The sequence below is a fragment of the Podarcis vaucheri genome, assembly GCF_965113315.1.
Source record: "Podarcis vaucheri genome assembly, chromosome: 4".
Taxonomy (NCBI): Eukaryota; Metazoa; Chordata; class Lepidosauria; order Squamata; family Lacertidae; genus Podarcis; species Podarcis vaucheri.
In genome coordinates this window covers 32076584-32100278 of record NC_138762.1, presented here as the reverse complement: position 1 = coordinate 32100278, position 23695 = coordinate 32076584, and the positions used below count along the sequence as shown (strand labels likewise).

The 23695-nt window shown below is 42.4% G+C and overlaps 1 long non-coding RNA gene across 1 annotated transcript; it reads right to left on the bottom strand.

Annotated features, from left to right (window-relative positions):
• Positions 1 to 301: 301 nt before the first annotated feature.
• Positions 302 to 20996, bottom strand: LOC309531130. Its single transcript, XR_014219096.1, has 4 exons — positions 20833 to 20996; positions 16767 to 16832; positions 3892 to 3975; positions 302 to 594 (listed from the first exon to the last, which is right to left on the bottom strand). It is a non-coding gene; the product is annotated as an uncharacterized lncRNA (long non-coding RNA).
• Positions 20997 to 23695: the final 2699 nt, after the last annotated feature.

Below are 23695 nucleotides of genomic sequence, written 5' to 3'. Positions count from 1 at the left end.
CTATTTCATAAACGCTGCCTTGTAATCTCCTCATTAACTTTAATGTCCTGATTGAGTTAATTTCTATAGCTGTTATAAAATGACAACCACGAAAAAAAAAAGAATGACTAGCTCTTTGGGGTGAATTATCTGGACGGCACACCTGTGTTTGGTCCATGGATATCACCAACGTGGAAGATATATGGGTTATGTCGGGTGACAAATGCTAAACTATTCCAGTTGCTATAACATCCTATCTGGACAAGAGATTAGCTCAGTTTACAAAAAAGAAAAATAAATACAGAACAGAATTGCAGAATAATGCAGAGAAAGGCTTCATTTTATTGCTGCAGGTGTGTCATCTTCAGGTATTTCTGAATTAGCAGGGGGAAACCATGAGCTGTTTTGTTGAAGCCGTCATGTGCTGCACAACATCTTAATTCATCTGCTGTTGGTGGGGGCGGGGAGCGTTGGTTGTTGTTCTGTTTTTTTATGGCATGTGCGGGTTGTTGTTTTTTAATCCAGTCAGCCATTTGCTGGATCTTCAATTCCCCGGCGTACACGTTTCTTCTTTGCAACGCTATCTCCTGCTTTCCACAGATAAACACCTCACACCTAGGAGACAGGAGCTTCTAATTAGTATTAAAACCTGAAGTTTTCCTGTCTTGCTTTGAAGCTTTCCAGGGTGCTTTTTTGTGAATAATAATGTCCTCAACTCTACATTATACAGTGTTCAATCAAACGTTGGTTTAAATTTAGGGAAGGGGGAGTGCTGTGGTCTTCCAAGTACTGTTTGACCTATCACCCCCAGCCAGCATGGCCCATAGCCAGGGACGGTGGTAGATGCAGCCCAACAACATCTGGATGCCTTGGGGTTCTCCAGTCTCGGTCTAGAACATGAATTCCTGCAAGAGAATCCGTTACTCTTCTGCTCTGTGTTGGGTTGAGGGAAGGAGAGGAGAATCTCCTACACATGTTCTGTTTAAGTGAACAGAAGGTTTACAAAAGCACAGGTGTCTATTCTTAGGGTTGCAAGAGTTACTAAGCCCTATGCAATATTGACCCCCATACTGTGTTCCCCCACCCGAAAAGTCATATGTGGCATGATGCTAAAACCTCTCTATCTATCATTTAAGAATGTAGGGGAAGGGATGCAGCTCAGTTACAGAGCATCTGCTTTCCATGCAAATGGCCCAGCACATCTTCAACCCCCTGGAGAAGATTTGGAGGATGCAGGGAGGAACGAGGAGAGGAGAGGATGGGGGAGTAGCATTACACAGCTAATGCTAATTGTACAAATTGCTCCAGGGCAAAAAAAAGAGCACTTGGGCACGAATGGCTGGGGCTGTGCAGCCACACTGGCAGAAATGATATGGCATTCCTCCAGTGCATCAGTGCCTCCCACCCTCGTTGTCACCTTGTCTGCTGCAGCCACATTCAGGTGGGCCGTGCCAGGAAGATGTCTCTGCCACACCACTACTGCTGTTCACCCAACCCCCACTTTCCTGCCCATCTTTATCCTTACTTATTATGTACAATATGTACTATACTGCCCTTCTTGGGGAGTTCTAGGATTTCCTCTGTGTTGAATTTTACATGATAAACATTTCAGGGACCTGTTGGAAAGAATGATGGCGATGATGCAAAGGAAACACAGCCCAGAATAACTAAGGAGATAGTACAAGAATACTTGGCTAGTTTAGATGTATTCAAGTCTCCAGGGCCAGATGAACTGCATCCAAGAGTATTAAAAGAACTGGCAGATGTGATCTCAGAACCACTGGCAGTCATCTTTGAGAATTCCTGGAGAACAGGCGAAGTCCCGGCAGACTGGAGGAGGGCAAATGTTGTCCCTATTTTCAAAAAGGGGAAAAGAGAGGACCCAAATAATTACCGCCCAGTCAGTCTGACATCAATACCAGGGAAGATTCTGGAGCAGATCATTAAGCAAACAGTCTGTGAGCACCTAGAAAGGAATGCTGTGATTACCAACAGTCAGCATGGATTTCTGAAAAATAAGTCATGTCAGACTAACCTGATCTCGTTTTTTGACAGAATTACAAGCCTGGTAGATGAAGGGAACGCAGTGGATGTAGCCTACCTTGATTTCAGCAAGGCATTTGACAAGGTGCCCCATGATATTCTTGTAAGGAAACTGGTAAAATGCGGTCTTGACTATGCTACCACTCAGTGGATTTGTAACTGGCTGACTGACCGAACCCAAAGGGTGCTCATCAATGGTTCCTCTTCATCCTGGAGAAGAGTGACTAGTGGGGTGCCACAGGGCTCTGTCTTGGGCCCGGTCTTATTCAACATCTTTATCAACGACTTGGATGATGGACTCAAGGGCATCCTGATCAAATTTGCGGATGACACCAAACTGGGAGGGGTGGCTAACACCCCAGAGGACAGGGTCACACTTCAAAACGACCTTGACAGATTAGAGAACTGGGCAAAAACAAACAAGATGAATTTTAACAGGGAGAAATGTAAAGTATTGCACTTGGGCAAAAAAAATGAGAGGCACAAATACAAGATGGGGGACACCTGGCTTGAGAGCAGTACATGTGAAAAGGATCTAGGAGTCTTGGTTGACCACAAACTTGACATGAGCCAACAGTGTGACGCGGCAGCTAAAAAAGCCAATGCAATTCTGGGATGCATCAATAGCAGTATAGCATCTAGATCAAGGGAAGTAATAGTGCCACTGTATTCTGCTCTGGTCAGACCTCACCTGGAGTACTGTGTCCAGTTCTGGGCACCACAATTCAAGAAGGACACTGACAAACTGGAACGTGTCCAGAGGAGGGCAACCAAAATGGTCAAAGGCCTGGAAACGATGCCTTATGAGGAACGGTTAAGGGAGCTGGGCATGTTTAGCCTGGAGAAGAGGAGGTTAAGGGGTGATATGATAGCCATGTTCAAATATATAAAAGGATGTCACATAGAGGAGGGAGAAAGGTTGTTTTCTGCTGCTCCAGAGAAGCGGACACAGAGCAATGGATCCAAACTACAAGAAAGAAGATTCCACCTAAACATTAGGAAGAACTTCCTGACAGTAAGAGCTGTTCGACAGTGGAATTTGCTGCCAAGGAGTGTGGTGGAGTCTCCTACTTTGGAGGTCTTTAAGCAGAGGCTTGACAACCATATGTCAGGAGTGCTCTGATGGTGTTTCCTGCTTGGCAGGGGGTTGGACTCGATGGCCCTTGTGGTCTCTTCCAGCTCTATGATTCTATCATTCTATCATTCTATCATTCTATGTGGGTGCTCAATTCCAACATTTCCTTCTAGCACATGAATCAGATCACTGGCTCAGTGAATGTGTGAGCTAGGAATAAGGGTGTGTGCATTTTCATTCCACATAGTGGGCCATAGTCACAAATACTGGTGTGTGTGCGTCCATGTTAAGATGGTCATGCTTTTTCTAAGTGGTGGGATTGTGGCAGAGGGTGGAATGGAGCATTTTTTTAAGAAGCCCTTTCATCAGTTTAGCGTAGGTGTATATGAAAGCACTGCTGTCTCAAGTTGGGTTGAACAGGGTTCTGATATGCCACAGAGCCACCATTTATCCAAGCACAATACTGGTGCCTCCTCCAGAGGCCTCTCATTCCTACAACTGCAATATGTCTCTGGGCATACTTTGATGATATACATATTGCTGTTGATTTTGTCAAGGCAAATTAATGGCTGTATTTGCATTATACATTGAGTATTCTGCTCAAATGTTTAACTCCAGAGTAACGATTGTATTGCAATTAAGAATGATAAACATTTCCTTCAGCTCCACATAATCAATATTCATACACTTGTTTAAATAGCCATTCTCCAAACGGGACTGACCAGCGGCCTCTTTCAGCAATTAAATTAACATTTATTTTATAGGATGCATATGCTGTGTTGGATCCTACATACTTCTCTCTCTCTTTCCACTCAGTAAGTACTATCCTCAGAGGTAGAAATACCCCAAGGAGATAGAAGTCTTCATTCTAATTTTCCCTGTAATATATCAGCATACTTGAGGATATTTTTCAAATGTGTCACTGAACATGCCAACTACTAATGAATTTAAAGCAATCAATAATATGGATTATCACATCCAGACTCTTTCTCTGAACAATAAAAAAAAAATAGAAATCTCAAGGGACTGCTCTATACATTATGGATGCCAAATGAAGGTCATGTTAAATCATTCCCTGGTTGCTGTTGCCATGCAGCCAAGAGTACCTGAGCACACTATCTGGATAACACTGCCTCTATCCCTTTTGGGTGGAGGGGAAATGGATGGAATGATGAAAATTGCAGAAGATTGCGCACCATTACTCCAAAGTGTAGCACTGGTTGTTTTGTGTAAATCCATACATAAGGCTACAATACATTTCTCACCAACAAAACTTTCCCCTATGGTCTGAAAACCCATGAGGGTCATGCTCTAGCTGAAGCTAAGCAATTCGATGTCTGGGTCTAGTCAGTTCCTTGGGAACAGCCACTTGTTTGCTGCCTTGGTTCCGTGATGGAAGAAAGTTGGGATATAAATGTAATAACATCAGTATCATGGTTTATTAACTGATTCACCCCAGTCTTCTGTTGCAGCTGGTCACATGGTTGGGATGAGGTGGTGGGTGCTGTTTTCCTTTGGCTTATTTGTGAATCTCCACTAGCTCAGAGCCCAGGAACTCTGTTCTTTTGTTCTTTGCAGTTTATGCATCCAATGACATGTCTAGGAAAAAAGGTAAAGGACCCCTGGACGGTTAAGTCCAGTCAAAGGCAACTATGGGGTTGCGGAGCTTTCAGGCCGAGGGAGCCAACATTTGTCCACAGGCATCCTTCCGGGTCATGTGGCCAGCATGACTAAACCGCTTCTGGTGCAATGGAACACTGTGACGGAAACCAGAGTGTACAGAAATGCAGTTTACCTTCCTGCAGCAGTGGTACCTATTTATCTACTTGCACTGGTGTGCTTTCGAACTGCTAGGTTGGCAGGAGCTGGGACAGAGCAATGGGAGCTCACCCTGTCATAGGGATTCAAACCACTGACCTTCCAATTGGCAAGCCACCGACCTTCTGATCGGCAAGCCCAAGAGGATCAGTGGTTTAGACCATAGTGCCACCAGCAGCCATATGTCTAGGAAGAACTGGACAAGTCACAACTTCCCATACCTAGTAGCACTGAACAGAAGGAAGGCAAATAATCCCCCTATTTGGGTGTCTGTGCCTGTGGTTTTATGTTTGTAAGGTGGGATTCTGATGTAGAAGGAACTGTTCAAGTGGGTCTCTTTGATAAGTTGATGACCCTAGTCTGTTATGTTTCTCTTTACTTGACTAAGGAGTCCAGGTGACCTGTGTCACAGAAAAGGAGTCCAGGTGACCTGTGTCACAGAAAATACTAGTGAGTGATGCTTCTAGAAGAGGGCAGGCATTGCAGGTGATTTTTCCAGACTTCCGGGTTGGTGCCTCCGGCAATGGCGGAGTTCCTCTGATCGGGAGGAACTTGCCCCGTGGGAATTTGGGTCTGTACCGCCGTGGCGAAGGTGGAGACCCGTAAAAATCACAGGCGGGAGAAGCCTGTGAACGTGGGATTCGGCTAGCACCTTTTGCGCCTCCCCTACTCGTGGGGGAACCCGATTTCGGGGACCCGGAGTGACGTGGGGTGAGTGGCGCGGTGCTTCGAATCGTCTGCTTCTTCCACGGAGCAAAGCCGCATAGCTGTTGCCGGAGAGCACTGACTTTTTCCTGTGGACAATTTGACTCCAAAGTAATTACCCGTGAGTAGAGCTGATACGGGAGAATCGGATTTTAAACGTTTAATTGGGCATCGAAATTGGAAGGTTCAAAACAGGAAGTCCGCCTTCCCTATTTGTAAATAGACTGAGGCAAGGAGTCTGTAAACTGAAGTCTTGGAAAGCCTTTTGTAAAAGATTAAATTTCCATTGGCAAAGAGTATAAAATCCCCCTTGGATGCAGGAGAAGGGGGGGGGGAGTTGTGGACTGAGTATGCTTGCAGGAGAGAGTAAAGAGAATTAAAATACTGCCGCTCTGACCCTGGAAGCGGGCTGCTAGTAGGACTGACATTTTGGAATGTCCATTGACAGCACTTAGAAAGTTCCTTGACAGCTAGCAAAATAAGAGAGAGAGATTGTTTCTACTGTTTCCGGCTGCTTCTAAAAAGGAGTAATAAAGTAACTGAAAACTGAAACTAACTTTGGATTGTACGAGTTGCGCTTAAAGGTGACATTCTTGATTATTATAAATAGAAACTGTTTCCCCCTAGTGGAAGTTTCTGAAATTGGTTACTTTATAAGAGCTGGGCTAGGGGAGTTTCCAGCTGCAAGATAAAAACTGTGTGACTCTGGGATTGACCTTGAATCTCTTAAGTGTTATGGCAAATGGAAAGGAAAGAACAGATGAAATGTCAACAGAAGAGGCCTTAGTGGTCGCATTATTGAAAATAAATGACTCGCTAGAACAGCTTCACAAGAAAACAGAAGTGATGAATGTGAAAGCGGACGCTGCAAATAATAAAATTGATTTAATTGTAGAAAGTTTAAATAATCTGGGACAAAAGGTGAACACCAACACAGAAACCACCCAGAAATTGACACAGGAATCTACTTTAATACGGCAAACTGCGGATCAAGTCAGGGAGAAAACCTTTGCTGCTGAATGTAAAACAACACAATTGGAGTGTGAGAGAGCCCCCAAAAGCAACTTGACGAACATAAGCTGACATTTGTTATGATGGAGCTTAAAGAAAAACAGATGAATTTGAGGATCAGAACCCCACCAGAACTGGGAAAGGAAAGTTTGACAGAGCTTCAGGAGGAGACAGGATCAACATCGGCTGAGAAAGAGAGATTTTGGGGGGTCAGTAGGACCGCCAAAAATGTGAATTTACTTAAGGGTAATTGTGAAGGATGTTGGATTGAAGAGAAGGGGGATTGGGAAATATGGACAAATCTGAAGTTGTTATGGTTGAGCCGAGCTGTTGTGGTGGGGATGAGGGTTGCTGTGTTGCCGGGGATGTTGCTTTTGTGTCAAAAAGTGCAAGTTTTGGATGGGAGGGATTGTTTCAGGAGGTGGCAGAGGGATGTTCCTGGATTGGTTTGGCAGGGCAGGAAGCCTCGAGTAAAACTTAAGATATTGACGGATGCTAAATAAGGAGGTGGACCTGCCTTCCGCACCGCTGCCAGGTAACCCAGAGAGGTGAGGAAACAGCGGTGTCGAGCAACAGGTCCTAGGCAGCCATTACTCCACCCCCCGAACAGCGGACAGCCCAGTCCTCGCCGGAGATTAGCGCTCCGCTCCAAGAGCAAGAAACCCGGGGATGGAATCAAAGTGTCGGTTTAGCAATTTTAAAAAGCAGGGAGAAACTGAAAGTCGGAAAATAAAACCCGGGGAGAAAAAAAGTGAAACTTTTGGGGTTCAGCCGCTACCAGGGGTCGGCAGAACCGCAAAGAAACTGCAGAGCAGAGACAATTATACGGAGCTACCACCAGTGGTTATTTTGTTTCCCTGAAAGACTTCTTAAATGAAAACAACGACCCTCCCTAAAAGGAGATGTTTAAACAGGGAACAGAGGTCACAGTCACTATTTTAAAACCCATTTATTGAAACGGAGGGACGCCGAAACGCCATCTTTGCCTCAGGACGCTTAGCGGAAAGCGGAAAAGCGGAAGGGAAGCGCCAGCGGCGCCATTTGCAAGAGCAGAATACACAGAATTTATATATTTACAATCTACAATACAGCAAACGGAGGTACCTGTTCTACGGATATATCTGATCTGGAAACTTTGTGGATGTACTCCTCTCCGTCTATCTAACAACTGGAAACGATTAGGCAATAATCTCCTGCTTAGGACTGCTGGAGCACCCGATTTGCTTGTGTGACGTGTTTTGCCTTCAGAGCCAGGCAGCAGCAGAGAGAGAGCCATCTAGCGGCCAGAGCGTTTATTGCAATTAGAACTTTTTATCTTGAAGCCTCCTTCTCTTTCGGTCTTTTTTTGACTCTTGCGGCCCTTCGCCCGCCCCCCTCCCGATCCCCCCCTTTTTTCTTCTTTCTCCGCCTCCTTCGTCCTCCCTTTTCCCCTCCCTCCCACCCCTATATATATTTTTTCTTTCTTTTTTTTTCTTCTCTTTTTTATATGGTTTCTTACAGGTAAAAAACACAAAGACTTTTGACGAGGAACTGCTGTATTTGGAAACTGCCACTTGTGAACTACAAAATTGACCCTCCTGATAAAATCTCCAAGAATTCACTGTGTAGATTGGAGAACACACATCGTATCTTAACATAAACATAAGATCTCCAACTTCTTGAACTTTCTGAAGCTCAACCTATTATTGATAACCCTAGGGCTACAGAACAGCGGAACGAAATAAGACGACCTTCTTGAATTTAAAGACTGCTAAGTGACTGTAAACTGAGCCGAATTCTGTTAATTTAAAGACTGTCAAAATTGAGGGCTGGGACTGACTAAGCATACAGGTAATTGTTTTAGGAGTGCTATAAGTATATTGTCTTTTTAAGGTTGGGCTACCCTTCAAATTTAAGAATGTCAAACACTGAGAAAAGACCTGAAGGGGGAACGCCAGGGGACAGGAAGGGATCAAAGCAAGAAGGGGATTTTAGAGCAGAGATATTGAGAATGTTTGCGGAGATAAAAGAGAGCGAAAAAAGTGTTGAGCGCAAACTAGAACAAGTAGAACATAGAATTGGGGAAGTGGATAAGAAGTTAGAGGAAACAGTCAGTGAATTGAAAAGTCAAATGAAAGAGGTATTCAGGAGGACACAGACAGTGGAGGAAGGTCTGAAAAAGACAAAAGTAGAATTGAAGGAAGTAAGACGTGAGGAAGAAAGAATCAAAGCCGAGATACTGGGTCTAAACAAAAATCAAGAGGATTTAAAAGATTGGATTGCTATGAATGAATTAAGACAGAGGGAGGCTAATCTCAGGATGAGAGGGATACCTGAAGCCCAAGGGGAAAATATAAAAGAGAAAATAACAGTAGAATTAGCCCTCTGGTTGGAATTACCGACAGAAGACGTAGAAAAGGCAATACAAACAGCTTTCAGGTTAAAAGCAAAACTTCCAAAGAATAAAAAATTTATAGGAGACTGTTTAATTATATTCAAAGATAAGGAAATAAAAGATAAGATTCTACACAAGAGCAGAGAGAAAAGGTTAAATATTGGAGGAAACAATATAATAATTTTCAAAGACATTCCAGTTAGGCTTTTAAAACGTAGAGACGCCTACAAAGAATTAGTACAGATACTAAAAAGGAATAATATCGAGTTTAAGTGGGAGTTTCCGGAAGGCGTCTCCTTCACATACAGGAGTAAAAGGCAAAAACTGACAAACCCAGGAGAAACAGACAAATTCCTAAGGAAATACAAAGAGTTGAAACCGCAAAGAGAGGTGGGGGAGGGGGGGTGGGATCGGGGGGAGACTTGGGGGGGAGACGGGGGAGGAGGGGGGGAGGGAGGAGGGTCTGAGGAGGAAGTCTAAAAAGAACCAACAGTTGTTTCCTTTTTCTTTTCTCTTTTCTGTTTTTTTTCCTTTGCTCTCCCTTAATTAAATCGCAATGGTGTTAAAGATATTTAGTTGGAATGTTAATGGGATGAATGATAAGGGGAAAAGGAATCGAATTGAACATATTTTGAAGAAGGAAGGATTAGATATTATATGTCTCCAAGAGACACATATAGCGAGGAAACATAAAAGAACTCTAATTAACCCAAGATTGGGGAATGAGTTTATATCCTCAGATCAGAGTAAAAAGAGAGGAGTGGTTATCTATATAAAGAAACAAATCGAAGCGAAACACCTCTTCAAAGATGAAGAAGGAAGGATAGTAGCAGTACAAATAAATTGGCAGGGAGAAAAGATCATTATAGCCGGAATATATGCGCCCAATACAAATAAGGCAGAATTCTACGGAAGGTTGGAAGAAAAGCTATCTGACTACGCCGATCAAAAAATCATATTATTAGGTGATATGAACGGCGTGGTATCGCTAGAATTGGACAGATTGAGGGACATAAAAGGTAAAGAAGGGAAGCTACCCAGAACTTTTTTCTCTTTGGTTCAGAATTGTAACTTAGTAGATATCTGGAGGTTTAAATACCCACTAGAAAAGCAATATACCTTCCATTCAGAACCCAATAACTCATCCTCAAGATTAGACCAGATATGGGTCTCGAAGGAGTTAGTCTTAAGATCTTTACGGGTGGAGATTCAGGCCAGAACTATTACAGACCACAACCCAACAAAAATGGAATTGAAAGAGCAGGAAAGTAGACTATTTAGATGGAAATTGAAGGACTATCTGTTGGATGACCAAGAGGTAGCAGAAAAGGCTCAAAACAGATTAAAAGAATACTTTGAAGATAATTTGGGAAATAACATAAAGCCTAAGGTGGTATGGGACGCAGGAAAGGCGGTGATGCGGGGATTTTTCATCCAACAGAGTGCAATTAAGAACAAAAGAAGGGGAAAAGGGAAAAAAGAAATAATACAACAATTAGCAGAGAACGAGCAGAAATTAATCGAAAATCCAAAAAATAAGAAAATAAAAGAGAATATCAAAGTTTTACAATCCCAATATACAATGCTAATAAACAGAGAGATAGAATGGAAAATTAAAAGACTGAGACAGAGGAACTTTGAATATGCTAATAAAACGGGGAAGATATTAGCTTGGCAATTGAAAAAAAGAAAGGAACAGAATACGATAAATAGGATAGTGGTGGAAGGAGAAGAGATAAACAAACCCAAAGAAATAAGGAAAGCCTTTTTGGACTTCTATGGAGAACTTTTTAGAAATACAGAAAAGAATAAGACGAGGGAAATAGAGAAGTATTTAACATCCAAGAATATAAATAAGATCCCCGCGACAGATAAAGAGAAATTAAATGCTCCGATCGAGGTGGAGGAAATAAAAGCAATAATAAAAAACTTTAAAAATGGGAAAGCCCCGGGCCCAGACGGGTTCACCAGTAGATATTATAAAGAGATGGAATCGGTTCTGTTATACCCTCTACAAGAAGTAATGAATAATATTTTGAAGGAAAGAGAAATACCGGAGACGTGGAAGGAGGCACTGATTACATTAATACCAAAGCAAGACTCAGAATTAGAACAAATTAAAAACTACAGGCCGATCTCCTTACTAAATGTAGACTACAAGATTTTTGCGGGAGTTATGGCAAGAAGACTTAAAGCCACTCTGTTAAACAGCATCCATAGAGACCAAGCCGGCTTCCTGCCGGGAAGGCAAATGAAGGATAATTTAAGAAATATTATAAACATTATAGAATATTTAACAGAAAGGTGCGATAAACAAGGCCTACTGCTATTCGTGGACGCTGAAAAAGCGTTTGACAACGTGAGTTGGGAATTTCTATTGAAACAACTGGAATATATGGAAGTGGGTACTGAATTTTCCAACGGCATAAAAGCAATATACACGGAACAAAAAGCAAGATTAATAATAAACAATGTAGAGACGGAAGAAATAACAGTAACTAAGGGAACAAGACAGGGATGCCCACTGTCCCCACTATTATTCATAACGATATTAGAGGTACTACTAAAAACTATCAGAGATAACAAAGAAATCAAAGGCATCAGGGTTGGCAAGCAAGAGCATAAAACCAAAGCTTTTGCAGACGATCTGGTCGTAACATTGGAAGAACCATTAGACTCAATAAAAAAGGTACTTAGAGAATTTGACCAATTCGGGGAGGTAGCAGGCTTCAAACTAAACAAAAGAAAAACAAAAATAATAGCTAAAAACATGCAGGCAGCCGAAATTGAGGAATTACAAAGAGAAACAGGAATAGAAGTAACAAAGAAGGTGAAATACCTAGGGATATGGGTAACGCCAAAAAATATAGATCTTTTTAAAAACAATTACGAAACAGTATGGAAAGGAGTCAAGAAAGACATAGAAACGTGGGGTAGGTTAAGACTGTCATTTTGGGGCAGAATAGCTACAATCAAAATGTCGGTATTCCCAAGAGTTCTGTTCCTCTTCCAAAACATTCCGATTATTAAAGGTACTAAGATATTCAAAGCCTGGCACAGAGACATCTCCAGATTCATCTGGCAGGGGAAGAAGCCGAGAGTAAAGTTTAAAATCTTGACGGATACGAAAGAAAGGGGAGGCTTCGCCCTTCCTGATTTCAAGATATATTACGAGGCATCTTGTCTATGCTGGATAAAGACATGGATAAAACTAGAAGATGGGGAAGTGCTAGACTTAGAAGGTCACGACAACAGATATGGGTGGCACGCTTACCTGTGGCACGAGCGGAAGAAGAGCCATAAAGGATTTGGGAATCATATATTCAGGGGCCCCCTGTTGGAGGTCTGGGAAAGATATAAGGAGATGTTAGAACCCAGAACACCCCAATGGCTATCTCCATTAGAGGTAATGGCCATTAAAAAGGTTAATATGGGTACTAATTGGGTAACGTATGAACAACTGCTCATGAAGGAGGAAGGAAAATGGAAAATGAGGCCCTACGACCAGGTTAAATCCCAAGTATACGATTGGCTACACTATCACCAAATAAATGATATGTTTAGGAAAGACGTAAAAGAGAAAGGCTACGCCGACAAAAACTCTAGGTTTCAAATTGAGATTCTGGGGAGCAATACAAAAATATTATCAAAAATGTACAAGTATTTACTGGATTGGAACTTAGCTGACGAAGAGGTTAAGGTGGTAATGACCCACTGGGCCAAAGACCTTGGCCGCAACATCTATTTTGAAGAGTGGGAAAAACTCTGGAAACAACACCTAAAATTTACGGCCTGTGTGTTACTCAAGGAGAACCTAATGAAAATGTTCTATCGCTGGTACCTGACCCCGGTTAAGTTAGCCAAAATGTATGGATCCTGCAATAAATGCTGGAAATGTAAGGTAAGGGAGGGTACCTTCTACCACCTGTGGTGGGAATGCCCAAAGGTTACAGAATTCTGGGAAAGTATATATGATGAGATGAAAAAAATGCTAAGATATACCTTTAATAAAAGACCAGAGGCGTTCTTGCTAGGTATGGTAGGAAAGGAAATTAAGAAGAAAGATTATAAATTGTTCCAATACGCAACAACAGCAGCAAGGGTCCTAATAGCAAAAAATTGGAAGCAGGAGAGTATTCCAACAATGGAGGAATGGAGAAGTAAATTATTAGAATATGTGGAGATGGACAGGATGACATGTAAAATTAGATATACAAAAGATCAGAGGTTTGTTGAAAATTGGGAAAGTCTTACAAAATATCTGGAAAGCTTAATCGACGAACAGACAACACTAGTAGGTTTCCAAGGAGCTCTGTAAGAGGTAAAGGGTAAGGCTAAAAGAAAATGGATGGATGAGAATGACTTATGGCTTTACAAACATGGAAATGCGGATTTATTGTTTTAATGTTATTTTGGACGATTCGTGGAACGACTGAAGGAAGTCAACTTATTTTCTTTAAGTGAATAGATATGAGTTTGGATAAAGTTTGTTATGTACTGTGACTTTTGTAAAACCAATAAAAATTATGCATAAAAAAAAAGGAGGTGGACCTGCCCTGCCAGACACCTAAACTTTGTTGTGAATCGTCTGCTTTTTGCTGGCTGAGAGAATGGCTGTCTCTTAAAAGCACTGAAGTGTTGGATAATGGCAGATGAAGTTGATGGACTAGACGGAATTGGCGGAAAAGACTGGCAAGATCCGAGACCAGGGAGAAGAGTCGGTGGAAGAAGACTGGGAAAAGTTTAAAGACTATTTATAGAAATATTGTAAAACTAATGAATGTTAGAAGAATGTTGGAATGAAATTATATGGCTTCAGTAGAAATGTTATAAGGAATTAAGCATTAATAGATTAATAGAGTATTAAAGGAAAATAAGGTTAAAAGGTGTTAAGATAATTATAGGATAGAAAACAGGGGAAGATGGTAAGGAATTGCTGAAATAATTAATAGAAGTGGAATACAAAAAGAGAGGTGTGAGGAGGCCGTGTAAATATGGGAAAGAAAGATAAGATATTGGAAGTTTTTTCTTTTTTCTTTTTCTTTCTTTTTTTTCTTCTTTCTTTTGATGTGTTTCTAAATTGTTTTTGTTTTGTTTTGTTAATTTTTATGTAGTGTTTTTATATTACAATGTATTCTTTTTTTCTTTGTTTTTTCTTTTGTAAGTGTTTAAATTGTTGTAAAAGCAATAAATATTATTATTAAAAAAAAGATTTGGATCATTTCCAGTTCTACAGTTCTATTATTCCCTCTTCCCCTGGCTGGAGGTGATGTCAATGGAGTATAAGAAGAAAAAATGGACAAGAGCCAGAATTCTCTGGTGCTGAGTCCATGGCTATGGCTTTTGAAGAAGACTCCTAGAAACCCAATGCAGGAGCAAGATCTGCTGGAGTGTTGTTCTATCTTTTGCTGCCATGCTGCTCTCCTGTAGCCATTTTGTTATCTTAATATAATTTTCCTTTCTGCTGGCTCTCAGCCAGCAGCACATGAGTTCAGTCTCCCTATGAGATGAACTCACAGTTTATTATGTAGCCACTAAGTAAAGCCTGCCTTTCAGGGATCAAATTGTGAAATGAAATGTGAGTAAACTTTTTGTTACTTTACTCAGAAAGACTCTTGTGTCTTTATTCTTTTAAGAGGGATCTAAAGGGGATACCAGGAATAAACTTAACTAAGAGAGTCAAACGAATCTGCAAACTAGCTTCCAGCTATATTGAGGGAAATCTGCTCTGCTACATCACTTACTAGCCTGGGTGAAGGAAGTATAATACTTATTCAATATATCCTTTCTTACTATCCTTAACATTCCCAAATATACATGTGTACATAAAATCATGAAGAAGCCAATGTATGCAATGACCTTCTTTCCAAGGGAACCAAACCTGAGGTATGTGCTGGCATCCCTGAAATCACTTACTGCTAGGAAACTGCAGTGTGTATAAACATATTTCTTACTTTGGTCACCTGCATATGATTACCTGTATATTATTAATTGCTTAGCACATTGTGGCATTCTACTAAGTTTGGTCAGGGGCCTGTGATATCTGTGCTGGTGGAACTCAAGTTGGACAATTTTAAGTTAGCCAAATTGCTACTATCAGTGTTGCTGTATTTCTGACTGCATTCCATTCTGTGTCTTAGACTTGCAGCTGAAAAAACAACAACAAAAAAACCCGTGTGATTTTCTTCCTTCTTATTTTTCGTCTTATTATAAATGTGTAAATCCATACTTAAGGCTACAATGAGTTTTCACCTACAGTAGGATTAAAATCCCTCTGTTTTGTAATTTAATGACTGACTGACATTTCTAAATTTAGTCTGATAATTCTTCCAAGGACAATTGGATTTCCTATGCAATTGTTTCCCTGTGATATGCAGCCCTCTGCTATTACTGTTTCTGAATAGCAACAAAAATTGCAATATGATCTGCTTTGGAATGCAAACATGTTTACTTTTTAACATTTGCTAGGAAAAGTTCAGTTTAAATTTGAGGATTGCGGAAGCAGGCTTCAAATGTCAGTAAGTAGCTTGGGTTTACATTATTACAAATTGAGGACATGACTTGGGAGTGAAAGAGCTCAGAGCAAAGGTTGCATGTGGGGCACAGTTCAGGACTGGGGAGTTCATCAAGAATACCAGGTATGTCTTAAACCTATCAAAGTGCAGAAAATAAGGTGTGTGGCAGCAATGCAAAGTAGCAGGGTATGGCTTAGGGGGAACAGGATTCAGAAATGGACCTGCATCTCCTAGCATGACCAGTGTTCTGAATAGATTGTGATGCATCAACAGCATTTTTCAAGGGATGAACCTGGAAGCATCTAGTACAATCCACATTACTGCCTTGTTACTGCCACCTCTACCATGTGGCTCAAAATCCTTCAGTACTAAGAGCTCTGGAGAACCAACAAGTCAGAGATCCGGTTGATCAGGATCACAAGGAAGCCCACCTCCCGCAAGGAACACCTCAGTAGCAAAGCCTTGACTCTGTATCAAGGCTGTTTTCTAGCCATTTCTTGACTGTCACCAGGGCCTTGATCCAGAGCATGCTGGACACATGTCAGACTCTGAGATGACTGACCTCCTGCTAGCAGTGGACATGCCACTGCCTCTGCTCCTGGAGTGATCTTGGTGGGTCTGGAGCAGAGGAGATGCATTGATTTGTCCAAACCTATGGCATCTTTGACTAGGCCAGGCTTCCTCAACCTCGGCCCTCCAGATGTTTTGAGACTACAGTTCCCATCATCCCTGACCACTGGTCCTGTTAGCTAGGGATCGTGGGAGCTGAAGGCCAAAAACATCTGGAGGGCTGAGGTTGAGGAAGCCTGGACTAGGCTATCTTCAAGGGTTGTGGTCCTTGTCACCTAGATTATCATGGTAGTCACAGACAAGTGAAAGGTTCATGTGCAAAGAGAAAGATTTTGGTCATGGCTAGCCAATATATGACATATGATGCAATATGATGTAGAGTCCATGTCCTAAGTGTGTTTTGGGAGAGTCTGAGGCTCTATGGGAGTAGCAAAGAAAAGAAAAAGCACAAAATTTGAAATGTAATTGATAAACATAAAGGCAGCTGAGAGGATGTTCACGGAAGAATAAGCACCAGTCAGCCGATTGCAGAATGAGTGAAACCCCAATCAAGAAGTGCTGTTGGGAAGATAAAATGCTGATCAGGGCATGTTCTTAGGGACTATAGTTAGACAGCTTGAACACATGGCTGTACAGCTGAAATAGTAATAATTAATAATAAGGAAATGATACTTACCCCTTGCTGGTCACCTTATTAAAAGAAGGATATTGGGGAAATGGAAAAATCACAGCTGGACTCTACCTGGAATGATAGATGGATGAGATGCAATTAAAAAGAGCTCACTGCATTTCAGAAGACAGATTTTTTGAAAGGAGGAGCTGTCAAAATATCCCCAAGATCCATGAGACATAAACTATATGTGTAATTTTTTCTGTCTCCCCAGCGTTTTCATTCTTTTTCTTCTAACTTAAAATATAGAGGCAGTATCCAGGGGAGAGGGGAGAGGATTCTTAACCCTTTGGCATCGAGTGTTTTCTGCCTCTCAAACTCTGCCACCAATACTGCCTTTTGCTCCTCTCCCCTACCCTTGTCTTCTGCTCCAGATGGCAAGTGTATGTTTTAGGTTTTTAACAACGAAATATAGTACAAATATATACCGTACTTTCCCGTGTATAAGACTAGGGGTTTTTTTTTACTTTAAAAGAAGGTTAAAAATCTGGGGGTGTCTTATACACGGATAGTGCATATGCCCATTTTCTAAATTTGGCGTCCCCAAAAGTAGGGGACATCTTATACATGGGGGCGACTTATACACGGAAAAATATGATATATAACTGAGTGACATATGGAATATGGGCCTCAGCCACTACAAATTATTCCACATGTTATTCAGCATTGTCTCAGCTGCTTATTAACTCCAGGCTAGCCAAAGGTAATTCTACCTCACCAGGTGCCACATGCAGTTCCCAAAATCTCCTCAAATGAGGATAGTTACCCCATCAATTGGATTCTGAGGAAAGATTTACAGGTCCAACCAACAAGCTTTGGAAATTTCCAATGAAAGGACCGCCCCCACCCCAAAGTTCCATTGATGTCACGTGGCCCCAGGCTCCCCTCAATCATGGTGTGATATTTGCTGACAGGTTCTCACTCCTGCAGCATGGTGTGCAGCTTCCAGGTCAAGCAGAAGCCCCACATAGTGTGCATTGTAGTAAGCCAGTCCTGAACCAACCAGTGAAATGACAAATATAAATATGATAAGAGAGGCCTGGGGGCTGTGCAACTTTCCTAACTCAGCACAGGCAAGTTAGCAGAGGAGCTGCAGCTGCCATTTCCACCAGCATCACCACCACCACTACTAATAAGCTGTGGTAGTGGAGAGGCATTTCAAATTCAGGGGAGCGGGAGGCTGATCAGCTCTGGCAGAAGGAGGGAGGTCAGTCGTAATGAGCAACTGTGAAGAAGAATGCAAATTGCACAAGGATTTATGAAGCCGTTTCTGCTCTGTGAGCATATTCCAGATAAGTCGAGTGTTAATAAGGCAGGCAAGTTTTTCAGCTGTGCCAGCTGTTATGAAGATGCTGGCACACTTTCCGAGTGGTACTTAGCGAAGGTTAGGCTTACCATGTCATAGCGCATAAATGAACATAGGCATGTCCTGCCTCGATACACACGCATGCAGCCGGTTACAGAGCATGCTCAAATCACCATGCCATGTGAAGACAGACAGACAGATAAATAGATCTTACACTTAAACATTTCAAAGCAAATTGGAGGGAAACAAGAGTACTAGGGGAAATGATGGGTGGCAAGATGGAGAGAAGGGGTGGGAACAGAAAACATAAATAAATCATCTCCAGGACATTTTGCTACCTACAGCAGAATCCAGATGCTGCCTGAGACAGAGCTAATGCTTTTTTTAAAGTATTGCTAGACGAGTCAGACACACAACTTCTTTAATCTCTCCTCGTGGTCATGGTGCCCCCTGAGGCAGGTTCCTTCAGGACATTGCAGGTCCAGATCCTGAAAAATGCATTCCATAGCAACCATTAGCCAATGTGGTGCCCGCTATACATGTAACCACTGTGCTTTGCACAATTCTGGTGGTCAATAAGAGGGATGGTTTCCATTACGGTTTGGGGTGAGACATCAAACTGCTTTCAGCTACTACAAGAGAAATTGGAGTCTGCAAGGGAGTTGCTGAAAATACATTCATACATGGTTCTTATCCCCCCAAAATCAGTTGCATAATATAAATCACTTTAATATATATTTTTGTGTTGTATTTTAATGTTGGAACCCTCCCAGGGATGTTAGGGTGGAGGGCAGGTGGTTAATGTTAACAGCAATAAAAACAACAACAACATTAATCAATTTCCATTCCAGCTTGAATAACAGATCTCCAACTTCTCCCTAGTTTCAAGCACAGAAACTATTTCAAGTGCAGTAACTTGCAGGTATCTTCCTCTACCAGTAAGAAGTGGTGATTTCATTTGCCCTTTCAATGAGAAAAAGCTTTCTTGTTAGTTACACTGAATGGGTTGTATGGGCAGATCAGGAATTGCATGAAGAGTTTGTGTCAATAGCTATTAAGCCAGTTACCAGCACCAAATACAATGATCTCTTCACACTAGCTGCTTGAATTTAGTTCTGAAGATAATTGGCAGCCAATGTGGTTTCCACATTGACAATTGCTGGGTAATGTTCCGTCTCTCTGCTTCTTTCAGAGATTGGGCTGCAGACATGCAGCTGCAACACTTACAGTCTCTGGGCGCTGTCTAAAAATCACCACCACTGCCATTTTTGAACCATTAACACTGCAGCTGTAACAATAGTGCTAAAGCTGAAAGGGCTGGTTGCAGGATGGTTTTGCGCATTGTATATCCCAAAGCACAACCAGATCAACATTGTGTCCCAGTTACCTAGATATGCATGATTGGATCTGGATCAGAGATTATGGTAACATGTTCCCTCTTCACCTCATTTGAACAATTCTGCACTCATTTACAAAGGAGTGTTCAGTAATCACAGGGTGGGGTGGTTGTTTATGGAAGAATCGGACACAACTAAAAGTTTTTTTTCACATAAATTTCAGACAGATTCATCAATGGGTTTCTGTGCACTTTTTTTGTTTTCTGTGATGAAAAAAATTAGAGATGTATGATTTTTTTAAAAAAAACCTCTTCTCGCCAGCCCTCTGGGCATTTCCCCAGTCAGCTTGGTTTGTCTCAGAAAAGAAGAAGAGGGAAATTCTTCCTTTCAGCAGATGAGAACATACTGAGTTCTCAGCATGTGCCAATTTGATGGGCCCATCTTCATGTTCATTGGAATATTACAATGAAATGATGTGCTTGGGGGTGGTGTGGGGTGAGTCTCCAGGTTCATTCAATCCTTCTTTGGAGTAACTCAGCAAATGCCTGTGGAATAATAGCAGGTTCTGGAACTGATCCAATAAATTGTCCTAACAAACCAACCAATTAATTAGAAACTATCTATCCAGGAGATCTCGGCAGCCAAGTGTGTGAGAAACATGCAGATTCAAAGGATGGGGTTTCTGAGACTGTCACCGTCATTATATGCTAAAAGATAGTGTCTAATTATAATGAAGGCAAACATTAGATCCAAATTCCTCTACATGCTGTGTACATAGCACAAAACTGACAAAATGAATCAGAGCTCTGTATCATCCTAATCCATGAACTTCAGAGATTTAAGCAGGTGCATTCTAATCACAGGCTCAACGTAGTCATATTTATAATGCACCCTGAGTTGTGCCATCCTCAAAGGAAGAGTATGCCCTCATATGCACACACATGAGGTAGGAGGGGCTGTTGCTCAGTGGTAGAGCTTTGAATGCAAAAGACCACTGGCAACTCTGGTTGAAAGGACTGAATGATGGGGAGGGGGCTGCCTGAGTCTCTGAAAAACACAGGCACTCAGAATGGATAATACTGGGCTAGATAGACAGTTCTCACCAAATAGGAGGCCCCTTCCTTTGTTCGTATGAATAAAGCAGTATAATGGGTTGAAATCACTTCAGGTGAGGGAATCGATTTTTAAATCCACTACTGTATATGTATGCATAACAAGTTGAAAACTAGTACAGTGGGGAACAGGCTGGATTAAAGCCTTTCTCTAAGACTTGTTCAGGTTTCTTGCCATTGCTGTGATATAAACGGTCATCTGTCCTACTTCAAGGGGGCTGTCAGAAGACAATCCTCAATTTGAAGGAGCCCTCTGTTTGAAAGCCTGTCAGGTTCTAGCGTTCTATCTGCAGCATACATTTAAAACAGTTTCATACCACTTTAACTGCCATGGCTTCCCCCAGAGAATCATGGGAAGTGCTGAGTTGTTAGCAGGCCCCTATTTCTCTCACAGAATGGTGTAACCGTCAATCCCTCTTCCCAGAGGACTCTGGGAATTGTAGCTTTGTGAGGGGAGCTGGTGTGTTCTCACAACTCTCAGCAGCCTTAAATTACATTTCCCAGGATTCTTTGGGGGGAGCCATGACTGTTTAAAGTGGTATCATACTGCTTTCAATGTAGAACACAGATGGGGATACAGAATAGAAGCTTTGGAATTGCCTATCAGTCACACGTGTCAGCTTATCATTCTTCATGGTGAGATGCATCCAATTTTTATTTAAATGGTGATATGTAAAATATTTTTCAGCTGTATATATGAGTTACCAAATGGAAATATGTGACTTTTTTGCAATACATTGTCTTTGTGGGGGGTGAGACTATGTGACCACCCTATTTTTACTTGATGGGGGAGCAGTCAAAGTAGCACTTCCAAGCTTCAGCCTTCCTGAAAAAATTGAGTCTATCTTGTCCGTTCAGAAATCTGTTGCCAAACCCTTGTTTATGCTGTGGGGCAGAGCTGCCCCAACCCCAGCATTGGTGTTGCTGGAGTGCAGGATTAGGGCATGACAAGGTGACAGTGAGGTTAAGGTTGCATGGGTGCCCCAGAAGGAATGCTGGATTGGCTCTGCTGCTATACCTGCACAACCGGATCTCACCAATATCCCATCCCTTCCCAGACCTGTCCATGTAAATGGCAGTGATGCTGATCAGGAGGATAGCCCTGCAGTTCCACTCCACCACATGGCCTTCTACTGCCCTTTTCTTCTGCATGGACCAGGCCTCTCCTGTGGGATGTAGAGTCAAGCCAGAATAGGACATCCCATTTCTGAAGAGTTATGGGGAAGCATTCAACATAGTGCTAAGGAGATCAGTCCATCAGCATTTCAGCTTGCCAGATGGAATGATCTCCCCTCTTCTGCTCCTGCATGCTGTTCTGGGGTCCTCCCAACACCCCCATAATCAATTTGGGGGTTGTGGGGAGCACATGGGGGAAGAGGGGGGCAAAAAGCCCCACTGCCCTAGCAGAAGACATTTCACTGGCTAGTGGGACTCCTTAGTTAAATCTTGGACTCTACCATCAAGCAATCCTCCAGTTTGGAACCTCTTTGCCTTTGTGTTTATTTATTGATTAGAAACAATTACTGGAAGCCCTTCGTAGCCCAGCGAATCCATTCAACTTAATTTAGGATTCAAAAGACTGGATTTTGTTCCATCAATGTACTTTTCTCTACATACATTCTTATTGGTTTAAGGACTTGCTCAACACTTGACGCTTCCTCCAGAGCTGCAGCCCTGCCACTCACCTTACTTGAAGGATGAATATGGCCCTTGGGGAACAGCTAAAGCTCCTGCTATTTAAATATAGCTGAACACAGGCTTCATGACAGGGGAAGAGGAGAAAGGCAGGGGCCCTCCAAATGCAGAAATAGGAAGAATATGGCTGGGAGTTTGCACTCATCACAGACATAATAAGTCTGAGTGCGACATGCAGCCTTTGAAATGCACAGGGCCTGCTTTTGCACAATGTGCTTTTTCACAAAGTGGATTGCAATTGTACACACATTCAGGTAAGAGCATCATCTGAAGTGGCAGCTACTATCTGTGCTGTCTGTACACATGGGCGGGCATGTTTTCAAACTAGTGCGCAATGGTGTTTTCTCTTCCTCTCCCTTCAATTAGTGTTTTCATTGTCTATATTTATCACAGACTTTCAAAGAAGAGGGGCTGGAAACTGGTGTGTCAACGTACTGATGTATAGTAGGATACAGAGGCAGCTAAGTTACCAATTTTGCCTATTTCATTCATAGACCAGTTAAACATGGTGAGGGGTGTGTGGCACAGCTCTGCCGATAGGTCTGCCCCAAAAGGAGGTGACCCGATAAAGCTCTCTCTGTGTGTGAATGCAGCAAGTGTTGAAGAAGTGCATTATTGGCACAAAGCAGATTACCACTGTTGCGTGTTGAGTCACAGTAGCCCCCCAATAATTCACACTTCACACATCAATTTTTGTTTAAGGTTTTTGGCATAATTTTGGCCACAACTTTATTCAAATACAAAAATGTGAGTGGTTGCTTAGGCACTGGTTCCGACTATCTGTCCTTGCCCTCAGGGACAGTGCTGGTCTTCCGGATACCAGCGGAAGCCAGCGTGGGAAACAAGTATTGGGTGAGAAATAAAGCTGGGCACCAGACCATTACTTCTCACCCTCATGTTCCTGTGGGGCTTGCACGGCCCAAGTCCGACTCCGGGGACAAGGACGAAAGAATGGCAAGCCCCTGGATTTCCTTTAACGGAATTCCCATTCGCATCATTTGGAGGGGTAGGCACTTACCCCTCCAAGCACCAATTTAACCAGTGCCTAACCGCCAACCTTACAAGTTGTGACGATTTGCTACGCAGTAGGCAAAAACCAAATGGCACCAGCCAATCAGCCAGATGGCAAAATTCCTACCAGGCCCTCGCACCAAGGCGAACGACCCCATGACAGGCATAGCAAGGTCAAGCAATCCTTCAATACCCCCCTTAAACAAGGGAGGGAGGGCGGGTGATCCGATGCAAAACGGCCAAGAGGCCGTGCCAACGTCTGGCCCCTGTATATATAGACTCTGACCCCTCCTCTGAATTGGCAACAATCAAAACACCCCAGCAACCCAGTTTAACCATTTAAATGGTCGGGATTCAACTAAATTTGCCTAGTCACTGGAGGGTGGCCTGTTCCCAACCGCAACACGTGCTCTCTGCTAGGGAGAACACGCTTTCCAGCAGAAGGCACTTTAGGTGGACAAATAGCATACCCCA